Consider the following 13417-nt stretch of genomic DNA (forward strand, 5'->3'; position numbering starts at 1 on the left):
CGCTCCGGCGCCAGGAACTGTGACCAAAAGAGCTTCTCCGTTGTGTTCCCCTCCTGGGCCCGGAAGAACTGCGCGGCGTCGGCAGCACTCTTCGGGAGATCCGCAAAGGCGTCTGGAGAACTCCACAGTCGAGTGAGCAACGCATATCTTTGACCGCCAAATATACTCTCCAAAAGAAAGGGCTTACAAGCCGCTATCTGCTCGGCCTGCCGGATCTCCTCCCGAGCCGCCCGGGACTCGGCCCGCGCCTCCTTGGCCTCTTGGAGGGCCTTGGCGAGATCGACTGCTTGGGCCGTACTCTTCTCCTCCAAGGCCTCGCACTTGCCGATGGCATCCTATAGCTGTTGCTCCACCTCGGCCACCCTCTCCTCGTGCTGGCGGCGAGCGACCTGTTCGGTCTTTAAATCCGCAGCCGCTTTGCTCACCTTCGCCTGCTCCTTGGCTTGGGCAAGGGTGCTCTTGAGGGTCTCAACCTCGGCCGCACTACCTGCAATCATATCCATGGCAGGGTATGAGCTTAAATCTAAATTTGTATATCACTTCAGACATATAAGAGCTCTTTTAAACATACCTTGCGCCTCATCGAACCACTTGTTAATGCAGACAATCTCCTCATCAGCCAGCTCCAGCTTCCGATTGAGTTCGGAAACTTCAGTTGCCTGGGCGGTTGCCGCCAACATGGAAGCCTGTTATAAAATAGAAAATGCCTTCACCTCTTCCGAATACTATGTGATCCTCTGTTCGGCTTTTTTCAAAGCCGAACATAGTCTCAGGGGCTACTATCTATATACAGGCATACTTCCTTCATATGAAAAGCGTCTAAGAGTATTACGTCGCATACCTCGAAGCCTGTTAGCAGGCTGGTGAAGGCTTCGTTCAGCCCGCTCTTGGCGGACCGAACCTTCTCCACCACCACACCCATTAGGGTGCGGTGCTCCTCCACGATGGTAGCACGTCGTAGTGCCTCAACCAGAGCGTTCGGCGCCTCCGGATTAGTGGAGGTCGCCGCTGGAGTCGACGCTCCCCCCTCCTTCAAAGGGGGTTGCTCGCTCGATTCCGGAGCCATATGGGTCTCCAGAATAGTGTTCGGCTGGGGGCCGGACTGGTCAGGGCCCCTGTCGTTAGTCTCCATGGGGATTGCACCCCCCATGTTCTCAGCAGCCGATGCATCACCCTCTGGCGCCGTCTTGCCGGCCTCACCCACCCCTCCGTGGCCCGAAGAGGTCCTCCGGGACAGCACCTCAGTGTCATCCGCTATGATGGGAGGAGAGGCTCGCGGAGGCGTCTCGCTTTCCACCATCTCTGGTGCCAGAGAGCTCCCCTCAGATATCGATGGGTTGGGGAGGTCGCGGGCATGACTGAAATACACACAACATAATATGTTATATAGAAAACATAAAAGACATGATATATGTGAAGTATCCTTTGATACTTACGATGCGGCCAGGGGCTTCACCCTGGGGCGCCTCTTGGGGATGGCTTCGGCATCCGAATCCGAATCATCCGAGAGGGTTATCTTCCCCCTCTTGGACACCCCTTCTCCGGGTCTATGGAGGCTGCCCTTTTCTTCTTCCTCCCCTTGAGGGGAGAATCACTTTCCGCCTCCTCCTCCTCTTTTCTTCATCTCCCTCGTGGGAGGAGAGGGCTTCGGTCTCTCCGGACACTGCGTGTGAAGTACCTTTACGGCGGAGGCCACCCTTGGCCTCCTTGCTCTTCTTCTTGGCCTTCTTCTCTGGCGCCTGATACGGCGCCGGGACCAACATCCTCGTTGGCAGAGGAGTGGCAGGGTCTTCAGGTAGCGGAGCCGGACACTTGATCCGCTCCGCCTTCGCTGTCCAGCCCTGGATGAGGGATGGTAAACTCAGTATACCCTATAGTTTATGAACCGAATTTATGTTCCGAAATGACACACTTACCGGTGTGGCCGGATTCTCACTGTCGAGGCCGATGTCTTCGATCTTCTTTGGCCACGTTTTCTTGGCCTTGAAGAGCAGCTTCTAGATTTCATCGTGCGTTGTGCCGAAGAAGCGCTGCAGGGTTCGCGGGCCTTCCGGATTAAACTCCCACATATGGAGAGGCCGGAGTTGGCAGGGGAGGATCCGGTGGAAGAGCATCACCTGAATCACGTTAGTGAGACCGGTGTTCTTGCTTATCATGTTTTTGATGCGCTTTTGCAGCGTCATCACTTCCGCGGTCGACCCCCAGTCCAGACCCTTGTTGGTCCACGACGAGCCGCATAGGGGGCCCAAATTGGAACTCAGGAGTGGCCGCCCACCTGGCGCCGCGGGGTTTGGTGATGTAGAACAACTCCTGCTGCCACACCTTGACGGTCTCCACAAAGGCGCCTTTAGGCCAAGTGGTGTTGGGGAGCCTGCTCACCATGGCGCCACCGCAGTCCGCATGCTGCCCGTCGACCACCTTCGGCTTCACATTGAAGACTTTTAGCCATAGGCTGAAGTGTGGGGGGATGGGGAGTAGCGCCTCGCACACGACGATAAACACCGAGATGTGGAGGAAAGAATTTGTGGCTAGATCATGGAAATCTAGCCCGTAGTAGAACATGAAGCCGCAGACATAAGGGGTGAAGGGGAAACCCTAGTCCGCGGAGGAAGTGAGGGATGAACACAACCCTCTCGCTGAGCTCCGGGGTCGCGATGACTTGCTCCTTGGCAGGGAGCCTGTGCGCGATGTCCGCAGACAGGTACCCCGCCTCCCGAAGATCCTTTATGTCCTTCTCCGTGACGGAGGAGGCCTCCCACTTGCCCTTTGAGCCAGATCCGGACATGGCTGGAGAGGTTGGCGGCGGTGGGAAGGATCGAAGCTTGGGCGCTGGAGCTTGAAGATAGGAAAGCAGGAGAAGGAAGATGGCATGGGGAGAAAAGAGGGATCTTTATCCACTTATATAGGCAATGAATATCAAGCGCCCCCCCTCAAGCCTTAAAACTCTCCTGTTCCCAAGGGGTCGTGTGGATGACACGGTTGGATTACCCAAAACCGTATTGATGAGGATCCCGCAATAAGCGGACACGATCTTTATTTTGACAAGACGTGTCAATGGAGGCCGCGCCTCGAAATGCGAAGCGGGAGGCAGAAATCGGTTCAAAATGTTAAAGAGGCCAAACGTGGCGTTTCGCCGAAAATGTTGTCAGTTGACAGAAATTATTTTGATTAAACATTATGCCTACGTGGTTGAGGGTTGTGACTGTCATGTAGAGCCGGAAACAGTTCTTTTATTCAGAAGATTGCATTGAAGTATTCGGGAGGAGGAACCCGCCTTGCAATGCCTAAGACAATCTGCGTGCCGAACATATCGTCATTGAAGACTGGTTCAGGGGCTACCGAGGGAGTCCTGTATTAGGGGGGTCCTCGGGTGTCCGTGCTATGTGATATGAGCCGGACTGATGGGTCATGAAGATACAAGGTAGAAGACCTTTCCCCGTGTCCGGATAGGACTCTCCTATGCGTGGATGGCAAGATTAGCGTCCGGATATGTAATTTCCATCTTCTGCAAGCTGACTCTGTACAACCCTAGGCCCCTCCAGTGTCTATATAAACCGGAGGGTTTTGTCCGTAGAGGCTATCCGAATTCATATAGGCTAGACTTCTAGGGTTTAGCCATTACGATCTCGAGGTAGATCAACTCTTGTAACCCCTATATTCATCAAAGACAATCAAGCAGGAAGTAGGGTTTTACCTCCATTGAGAGGGCCCGGACCTGAGTAAACATCGTGTCCCCTTTGTCTCCTGTTACCTTCGATCCTCAGACGCACAGTTCGGGACCCCCTACCCGAGATCGGCCGGTTTTGACACCGACAGCCGGAACTGGCTCCTCTGCGGCCGCATCCAGTAGCGCGCCCGGGTGGAGATTGCTAGCACACAAAACTAGTTCTGCATCCAGAAATAAGAGAGGAAGGATGCTACGAGCTCTCCAGAGCTCAGGGCTTCTCGGCCGTCTGATCTATTTCATGATGTGATTTGGGCCGTCAGATCTCGGGCTCGGCTCACATGAGACGTCGGATATTTACCATATCGTTGTGAGCCGTTGGATAAAATTTCAATCGCAACAGAATGTAAATACCATGCCCCACTAGGGCATTTCGGTCATTTCGCGTAGGGGGGTCTAAAAGGGGGCGCTGTCGTGGGATGACCTACCCGCCTCCTCTCTCCCACAGTCGCGCCTCCCCCGCGCCCAGCTCTTGCCGCCTCGCCTCTCTCTCTCCCTCCAAACCATAACCCGCACCTGCCTCCCTGCCTAGCCGCCGCTTCCGTGCTGCCCCAGCCCCAAGTCCGGCGGCCTCCTCTCCCTCCAGCGCCGCTGCTCCACCCTCTCCAGCGCCCCTCACCTTATATCCCAAAGGAGGGGAGGGGAGGGAAGGGAATGGCCCAGATCGATGATCGAGGGACGAGGTGAGGCAGCGCCCAGATCCACAGCGGCATCGGCGTGCCATCGTCGACCTGAGCCGCCACCGTCCTCGAGGTCAACCATGGAGGGGGGTTTGATCCGTCGGCAGCCATGGACGGAGACGCCACAAACCCTAGCATGGGGACCGAGCCGCCATGGATGTTCGAATGAGGCACTGCACCGGATCCCTCTCCTCTTCCTCCTTCTTCCATGGATTTCTCCTCTCTCTTTTTGTCCCTCTCTCACCATGGTCTCATCTCTGTAGGAAGGAGGCCAGCGGCCAGGACGACACCATGATCTCACCCTGCTTTGCTCCTTCCCCACCATGACCACGCCATGGAAGGTTCCATCTTTCTCTCTCCCCCTCTCATGGAAGGTTTTCGATTTGATCTCAAATTGGGAATTCGTATGTGTTACAGCAGCAGCAGGGTTCCTTGGTGGGTACAACAGCAGCAGTAAGAGGACACCATGGTGGGTACAGCGGCAGCAGCAGCGGCGGCAATGGCTCGATGGACGCCACCATGGAAGGTCTCCCTTCTCCTCTCGTTTCTTTCTATTTTGATAGCCCCCCTGATGTACAAGTGATATGCTTTGTTGCTACTATACTACTTGTGTCTCATTCAGATTCGATGCTTCTTTTCTTTAGCATGAATGTGCTTATTTCTCCATCCCTTTGCACTGGCATGGGATGGTAGCATTGTTTACTGGATGATTACCAATGGAGTCATTTGGGCTAAGAAAATGTACTGTCTTTTGATCTCTGATGCGACCGTTTCCTGATATTGATTACTTAATTAGTGATTGCATGGTTTCCTTGTGTCAAATTTTATGGCAGCTGTGGGGCTGGAGGCGGCATTCGAGGTTGGAGATGGCATGAGAAGCAGAGCTCCCTTGTGCCACTCTCTCTACAAAGGTGATGCTTGCTCCCATTCATGGCTTGGTTTGCGAAATTAGTTGGAGTTGTGATTAACTAGCAGTTCTTAAATATATGTGCTTTCATTAAGAAGAATAAGCTACCATGCTAGATTAGTTGATCCTGGGCTTAAGTTTTGAGCTCAAAGTTTTTATTGCACCAGTTTAACTTTCATGTAGTTTTGTGTATTACTCTATTATGTAGAAGCAATAATAATAAGATTGATCCCTTCATTTTTTTCTGCAGAAAGTGTAGTCTGCAAGCTTATCAAATCTGGGTACTCTTTGTAGAAGTGCAGCACCATGCATCAGTGAGCTCCCTAATTTGGTTAGAACAGAGGGCTACTGTTCTTACTCATTTACTGCCTGCTGATCTCTCTCTCACTCCCATTTCTTCCAATTTAATCCCCGGATCTCATTTTTGTGTGTGCAAATTATCTGTGCCTACACGGTGCTATGAAAATCCAAGCGGGCAGAAGTAAAGATTACTCTATGTAAAATTCATGCTTCAATGCCTACTCTTAAGACTATGTAATATATTTTTCTGTGCTTTAGCTGCAGTCAGTGGTGACTTGTGTGTACATTATATTGCCTCTTAGTTATCTGACATGCATATGCAATATCTCTCTCATCAATAAATATCTATGTGTGATTCGCGGGGAAATATATCCGTGCTTGGTAGTTTGAGACTATTGGTGTCAAGATCTTGCTCCAAATTCACATGATCTAATTAGTGTTCTATACAGAACAACACTTTTGGGTTTTGGGTAATCTCTCAATGGTTTCTAAATGGTAATCTTGCCTGACCATTGGTTTTTTGAGTTCTTTAAAAGAGTATTATTCTTGGCTTGCTGGTCGCCGCTGGAGCTGGACAAGATAATGGCAAGCCTTACCTGGTGACGTATTGGCTAGGAAGAGTGCAAGTTGCCGCCCACACGTACCAGATGGTGCCGTCAAGGATGTTGTCGTACTGACTGCCGATGATCTACATGTAATCAGTTTTTCCTTAGCTTCTATTATTAGTCTCTTTTTCCTCTGAATCGTTCGACTCGTGGTTGCTTCTACAAAATAGCTCATCTTTTAGCTTGAAATGTTACCATGAAACTTATCCCCTTTATTCACTTAAACAATTTATGATGGTGGTTTGGGTACCAAGCTCAGTTGTTTTTTTATAAAATGATTACATGGTCCAATATTTCAGTTCTGTTACGTATATTCGTTTTTTATGTTTTTCTGAACCTTATACTTCCCTGTATTTGTTTTTGTTTGGCTATGAACATCCCAAGAGATGAAGATGTTGAATTTGCTTCAAACTACTACTATAAATTTAGAAGCTTCCTAGACTGCATGTCATGGCCATGACAATAGGGACATGGATGGTAGGTTTGAGGGTGTTCGTTGGCCATGACAATTTAGGAGGTCTCTGCTCGCCAGTTCTCAGCCTGTGAAAATTGAGCACAGTTGATGCGCTTGCAGCACTCATACTCCCTCCGTTCAAAATTAAATGTCACTGATTTAGTACAACTTTGGAAATAGATTAAATTGTTGTGGTTCAGGTTCCTTTTGCTTCAGATAAGACCTATGAAAGAGTTAATTTATTCCGAAACTATTAAAGCTGGAGAGTGGCATCTTTTTGTGGGGCTGCATTTTTAATGGTTCATTATTTTTAGAAGGGGTTAAATTGCATTGTAGGAAACGAAAGAAAAAAGTGATGTTGATAGTGGCGGCAGAACTTTTTAATTCATGTGCTGATGATGTCAAACCTGCATTGTAGGATATATTTGTGTAATCTCCTTATTGTCAATCTGCTTGTGTTTGTGTTTTCGACCAAAAGCTAATCTTTCTTATGGTTAGTCTCACAACTCTATGTTAATACTGGGGTTGCCGCTATTTGAGGAATGAGCTCATTGAGTTGATCATTTTGGATGTGCCCGTATATGGACAACAAGTCGAATTGTTTGTTGTATTTGCATGGTGGAGTTTCAGTTGACCTGCCTTTGGTAGAACTCATTGGATGGATTTCTATTTTCAAATACTTACGGCCTCTTGATCCATGACACTGGTTGTTTACATGTATAGGAGATACACGAAAACTGAATAGATTTGTTTTACTAAATAACTGAAGGGATTATTCTACCTAGCCCCATAAATTTCTTTGTACATATTGTTTGTTTTATATGTACTATATGAGATAACCAGGGCAATTTCACCCTTGTAAGAACATATTGATCTGGTGATTGAGACATTAGGGGAAGGGTCATGATTGAGCAAAGCCCATTTAAATGTAGTTCTGGTCTCAAGCACAGTGTGCTATGTTGTTGTCGTTCTGTATTTGTATTTAGCGCCTCTTTGGTTTGTACATTTCCACAATAATAGCTTCAATCTCTTTTGCTATTTGAAACTGCAGTTTTTTTAAGGGTCACACATACACATGATGTGTTCACATGTTAGTTGAAAACTCGGTGAATTAAATATATATCTGAACTACTATTGATAATCATGGCTAAAGAAAAATAAATTTCTTTAAGTTTGCTTCCCATGTACATGTGTTACTGCTTGTGAATCTCTACAGTTCATGAGAACTTGCTATAGCTCACAGTAAAGCTGCCACGAAAATTTGTTGCTGAGCTGGCATTGATCCTTGGGAAATAGAGGTATGCCCATTCTATTGTGTTCTATATGTTCCGTTTGATGCATCTTGAATATGCTTTTCCACACGTTCATCTTCTAGCTCCAATCAATGTGTTGAAGTCCGGTACTTTATTTCTATGTGAGCATCTCATCGAGCTAACATCCATTTCATTAGTTATATCGCTTTATTGACATCTGATAGAGAAGGATACAAATGAATCAAGGACCAGTTCAAATAACATAATGAAAATAAAATAACATAAAAGTCTCGTGTTCAGTGAGTTCTCAAAGCTATTATGGTCTAGAGATTTGTACAGGCTGAAATTTGAAAGTGGGATGTGGCGAGTTGTCCAGTGCAATCGAGCCATAAATATAAAAGACATAATAAGAAGTGTTATGCCCGTTTAGTGGATTCACAACTGTTGTTTGATGCAATGTTTATTGGGGTTTACCATCGCATGGAGACTGCATAGAGCTAAGACTATTCTGCGGAAATTTTGTGAACACTTTGTCAGTGGCAATGGAATTGGTGAGTTTCTCTGCAATTAACTACCTCCTGCAAAGCAACATCATAAATGTCAATAACATGGACTTGCTGTCACCATGTGTTCGTGAACAAATAAGTATTGATAATCAGATTATTACTTTTGGTCTTTCAAAGATGCTTATATGGTAGTATACAAAGTTTCTGATTATGACACCATGTTAATTGAACTTGATTTGTTATGTGATTTAAACTTTGCTTTTCCCAGTCACCATGTGTTTTCTAAAATTACTATTAACACAACTTTGTTCTTCCTAGAGCACCGACAGCAACCACATCATGAAAGGGTCGAGGGGAAGATGATATGATACGTGTCACTGAAAGCGAAGGTAAAATTCCCATATATCACCTTCATATTACCTACCAATTCACAAGTGCATGTTCTGTATCAAATATAATTATTCCCTGTGTCGAAACATGGATTCTGCATTGTATAGGATTCTAGCTCTTTGACCCTTTCTGCATGCTCTTACATATATGTGCTTTCATTAAGAAGAAAAATCTACCATCTAGCTTAGTTGATCCAGGGCTTAAGCTATATACCAAAATAACACACAGATGAGTTCTGTCAGAAGTACCTTGAGCCTTTTTATTTTTATATTCTGTTTTGCGTATTCATTTAATGCCACTTGGAATCTGAAGTAGAAAATATCATAAAGAGCTTCATGACTTATAAACATTACTTGTCACAGTATATTAAAGGGTGTTTAGGTGACCAATTAGGAAATAATCAATTGTGAGTGCTTAATATTGTTCAGTGCGTCATATAAATTACCAAAATATTTGTAATTGGGATATTAAGGCTTAAATGGACAAGTCCCATAAATAATAAACATACCTCATATACTAGTTGTCGGTAAACCAACCACTAAGATTTTGATTCAGTGTTTGCCTAAAGAAATTACTCCCCCATTTTGATTTCATCATTTTTTTTGAACAGCTCAAGCCATTTTTGTCGCTGTATGACAAGGTTGCCAATGTCATCACTGAGCCGCCTTCTTTGCTTCAGAGGCTTATTGTGCTGCTATTGTTCTCTGTCTCTTATCCACTCGCCCATTGTAGTGCAGGTTTGTGTTTTTGGGTTTTTATATCTTCGCTTCTTCTTTTTGGTGAGCGGGTGAGCTAATCTGGTTATTATCCTCTTGGTCTGTTGCAGCAATTGCAAGCTCCACATTCCCATGGCTGCTCATCCTCCGTAACTTTCTCTAGCTGAGCTCATGCCACCACTGCGGCACACCTCTCTTGTAGCTGTCGGGTGACCGCGTGTGCCGTTGCCACCACTAGAGAGATCTGGGAGAAAGAGGAGGCAAAGAGGGAGATGGAGCGGAAAGAATAAAGGTAAAGGAAGGATCAAGAGGAGACACCATAAGCACGCCGGTGTCCTCCAGGCCTGCTACTACGAATTCTCCAAGCAACACCAATCTATAGCAGCAAGGTTCACATTTAAGAAATTAATAATAATAATGTGATTAGGATTTTTGGTTCCATTACATAAATCCCCAAAACCATCTTTGCTTTACTATGACTTCTCCAAGCAACACCAATCTACAGCAGCACCCTGTTATGTTTGGAAGATGTTTATTGCTTTGTTCTAGCTTTAGCGTTTGGCATGATCGATGTTGATGACGTTAAGTAATAGACTGGTTGAGATTTTGTTATGGTGCTTTGGATGGTTCCAGCTACCAGATAATTAGATAATATTTATTGTTGGTTTCTTATTCTATAAAAGTGCCTTGTGCTCTTAAGATAACACAATCCCATTGTTTGTCATATCATAATACAACAAACTGCCAATTTTTTTACCATGTTATTATGCTACTCGAAGATCATTGGTATTTTATCGTTCTTATTACTTCGTCATAGGCTTATATATGTTATTTTCAGTCGTACACCACATCGAACATCCAAGTATTGTGTGGCTGTCGGATCACGGGTTCCGGCAGATCCTTAAGGTTTGAACTCTGGGGTGCGTGCGAAGCTCTTTCCCTCCTACTGATCTACGCCTTAGCTCTCTGGGTCTCGCAGACGAACTCGCAACACAGAAAGACACGAGGTTTATATTGGTTCGGGCCACAGTTGTGGTGTAATACCCTACTCCAGTGTGTGGTGGATGGATTGCCTCTTGGGCTGATGAGGAATAGTATAAGGGGAAGAACAGCCGTTTAGGTGTTCTTGTGCGAGCGTGGGTTGGCTCTCGCTCATATCTGCTTCCCCCTTATGGTGGTGGCTAGTTCTACTTATACAGGCCCTGGTCCTCTTCTCAAATATTGAGCGGGAAGGGAGCCAACAACGGCGGGCAATTTGAAAGGGGACAGCTAGTACAGCTTATCCTGACAAAAGCGGTCTTCGCCTGCAAAAGGCTCTGGCGATGACGCCGTCTTGGGCTCCATGGTGACCTCCGTCTTGGCGTCCCGTTGGTCTTGGTCTCGTTGCACCGATAAGGAAACCTTTGCCTGATGCCTCGGTACTCCGCGCCTGCGCTTGCCGTCTTAGCACCAAAGAGGAAGCAAGGACTCTGTGCGCGCGGGTGCCAGGCGCTGGCGCCCGCCTGATCTTGATCGTCACGGCTCACGTCACGAGAGCCTCGCGAGGTTTGCCCCGCCTTGATTTCTCCGCTCCTCGTGAGCCTGCCTGGCGAGGAAGCTCCTGAGGAGGTCTTGCATCGTCCGCCTCGCGAGGCTTGGCCCCTTGCGAGGGTCTTGAATGCCTTGTTGATGAAGATGGGCCGTACAGGCCTGCCAGCATAGCCACGCCATGGGCCGCAAGCAGGCAAGTCTGGGGACCCCCGTTCCCAAAACGCCGACAGTAGCCCCCGGGCCCAAGGTGCGCTCGGGCTTGGCTTCAAGGCGAAGCCAGAGGTCAAGTACGGAGCGCCGCGGGCCCCAAAAGCTTGCGGCCTTGGTCGACGCGTGGCGGTTGATTGGACGTGGGCATCTCCGCTCCCCCATGCTGCCTTAGAGTCCGCATGGTTACGCGGCCCCCGCCATCTACACAGTTATTCCTCCATTGCCCACGCCTTGCTCCTCCAATCTGCCCTGCCTCTTGCCGGCTCTATCGCCCTGGCGCCGAGACAGGCAGGCAAGGGGAAGAAACCCCTACCTCCGCCAAGCGCGCCCCCGGCCGTCGAGCCGGCGCTCGGCCGACCCGTGGTGCTCAACGACGAGGCCCTGGACAAGGTGCGTCCAATGCTCGCCTCCAGCTTGAACGAGTGGGGGGAGACGGTGGCTTGGCCCGCGTCTCGCACTCGCATGGCCCGGGCGGCCATCGAGATCCCGATCTTCATAGATGCTCTCTGGGCTAGCCTGCTTCCTCCCTTCTCTGCCTTCTTCAATGCGGTGCTCGAGCATTATCAGATCCACATGCTGCATCTCGACCACCAATCCGTGACTCTTCTCGCCGTCTTCACCTTCTTATGCGAAGCTATGGTGGGCATCGCTCCTTCGGTGGCCCTCCTCCGCCATTTCTTCTCATTGCATCTGACTGACCCTCGACAGAGCTCGGGTTGCGTGAGCTTCCAGGCTGTGGCTGCGACAGCAGGCGCGGGGATCAACTTTGAGCTTCCTCCATCTACAAGGAGGTTTTGGACACGATGGGTGTTTGTCGATGCCGGCGTGCTCAGCCCTCTGCTCCAAGCTCCGGCGGGGCCTGCCGTTCCCAACTCCAATTGGGGCCATCAGAAGCTCGCGAGCCCTTGTCTTGTCCCCGTCTGGCTCAGCCTGAGGAAGATGAAGGACCGCGGAGTGACCGCGCCCATGGTGAAGGAATTCGTCAGGCACCGAGTTGCTCCGCTTCAGCGCCATGCTCGCCCGATGTGGGCTTTGCTCAGCAGTCAGGATCACATGAGGTTTCAGGAGGAGGGGCTCCCCCTCAAGACGCGGGAGACAGTGCATACGGTCCTGACGGGTGCCCCTCTGCCGGATGACATGCCCGGGAAGAGCTGTACGCTGTACCGCTGCGAGAATAGGGTTGAATTTGTCGAGAGCATGCCGTCCTTTGACGAGTGGGGGCTGCGCCCGTTCGGCCTGGTGGGGCCCCGCGAGAACCCCGTCGATGTGGTTCCCTTCCTCGCTACCGGTGCCGAGCTCGCCGCAGGAGGGCGAGCTCCATCGGAGGCCGGTGGCTCAAGCGCTGAGGAGCACTTGCCGCGTGGTGATCCTGGGGCGTCGTCCTCGGGAGCTCGCGATCCCTTCCCCGGTGCGTCGGTTGCTAGGGCAGTGCAGCAGGCGGTTCCCGAGGTCAAAGCCCCGGAAGCCTTGGGAGGTTGCGGTGAGACGGCACCCGACTGTTCACCGCAGCCGGGCACTCCTGGTGCTGTCCCTCCAAGTTCTTCTTCGGCCTCGCCCCACGCTGGCCGCCATGTCCAGCGCTTCGGTCGGCTTTGCATGGACTTCGAGGAGCTCCGCAAGAGGAAGGGGTCCCCGAGCGGCACCAACATCTTTGGGCCGCTGAAGCGGAGGAAGTACTTCGCCATCGACACGTAAGTGCCGTACTACTATAGCTTCTTGTGTGCCGTTTCCATCTCCTGACGTTAGTCTTCCAGGGCTCCTTCGGTCGAGGCTGCTGCGCCTCCTGAGAAACGGCCTCCTCCTTCCTCGGCTCCCCCATTGGCCTTGAGCGCTCCGAGTCCGCCTGCTGCCCCTGGGGCAGGGTTGGCTGAAGGAGCGCCCCAGCCTTTGTGGCGCGCTGATCCTGCGACCTTGTCGTTCCTCCCTTACGGCTTGGCAAGGAGCCTGGCAGGCGTGCCCAGGACCCCTCCTCCGATCATGGACAGCAGCTGGTCGGCCTCGGTTTTCGGTTCCTCCTCAAGCAGCGGGCCCCGACCGGCCAGGGCCCCCCGCGCGAACTGGCTGGCGCCTGGGGCAGCACCAGCCCCTAGCCCCCTGCCGAGAGGTGGTGCGCCGCTTGATGCCTCGCCTGCGGCCCCCGAG

The 13417-nt window shown here is 50.0% G+C and overlaps 1 long non-coding RNA gene across 3 annotated transcripts; it reads left to right on the plus strand.

Moving 5' to 3' along the window:
* Positions 1-4662: 4662 nt before the first annotated feature.
* On the plus strand, positions 4663-10239 carry LOC123079742 (uncharacterized). Of its 3 annotated transcripts, XR_006438103.1 has the most exons (7): positions 4663-4745; positions 4822-4930; positions 5049-5145; positions 5238-5315; positions 5562-8818; positions 9430-9556; positions 9646-10239. It is a non-coding gene; the product is annotated as an uncharacterized lncRNA (long non-coding RNA). The 3 variants fall into 3 exon arrangements; XR_006438101.1 differs by lacking the exon at positions 5049-5145; XR_006438102.1 differs by lacking the exon at positions 5049-5145 and having other exon boundaries at positions 4676-4745; positions 4825-4930.
* The last annotated feature ends 3178 nt before the right edge of the window (positions 10240-13417 follow it).

This window comes from Triticum aestivum, chromosome 3D (assembly GCF_018294505.1).
Source record: "Triticum aestivum cultivar Chinese Spring chromosome 3D, IWGSC CS RefSeq v2.1, whole genome shotgun sequence".
NCBI classification, from domain to species: domain Eukaryota; kingdom Viridiplantae; phylum Streptophyta; class Magnoliopsida; order Poales; family Poaceae; genus Triticum; species Triticum aestivum.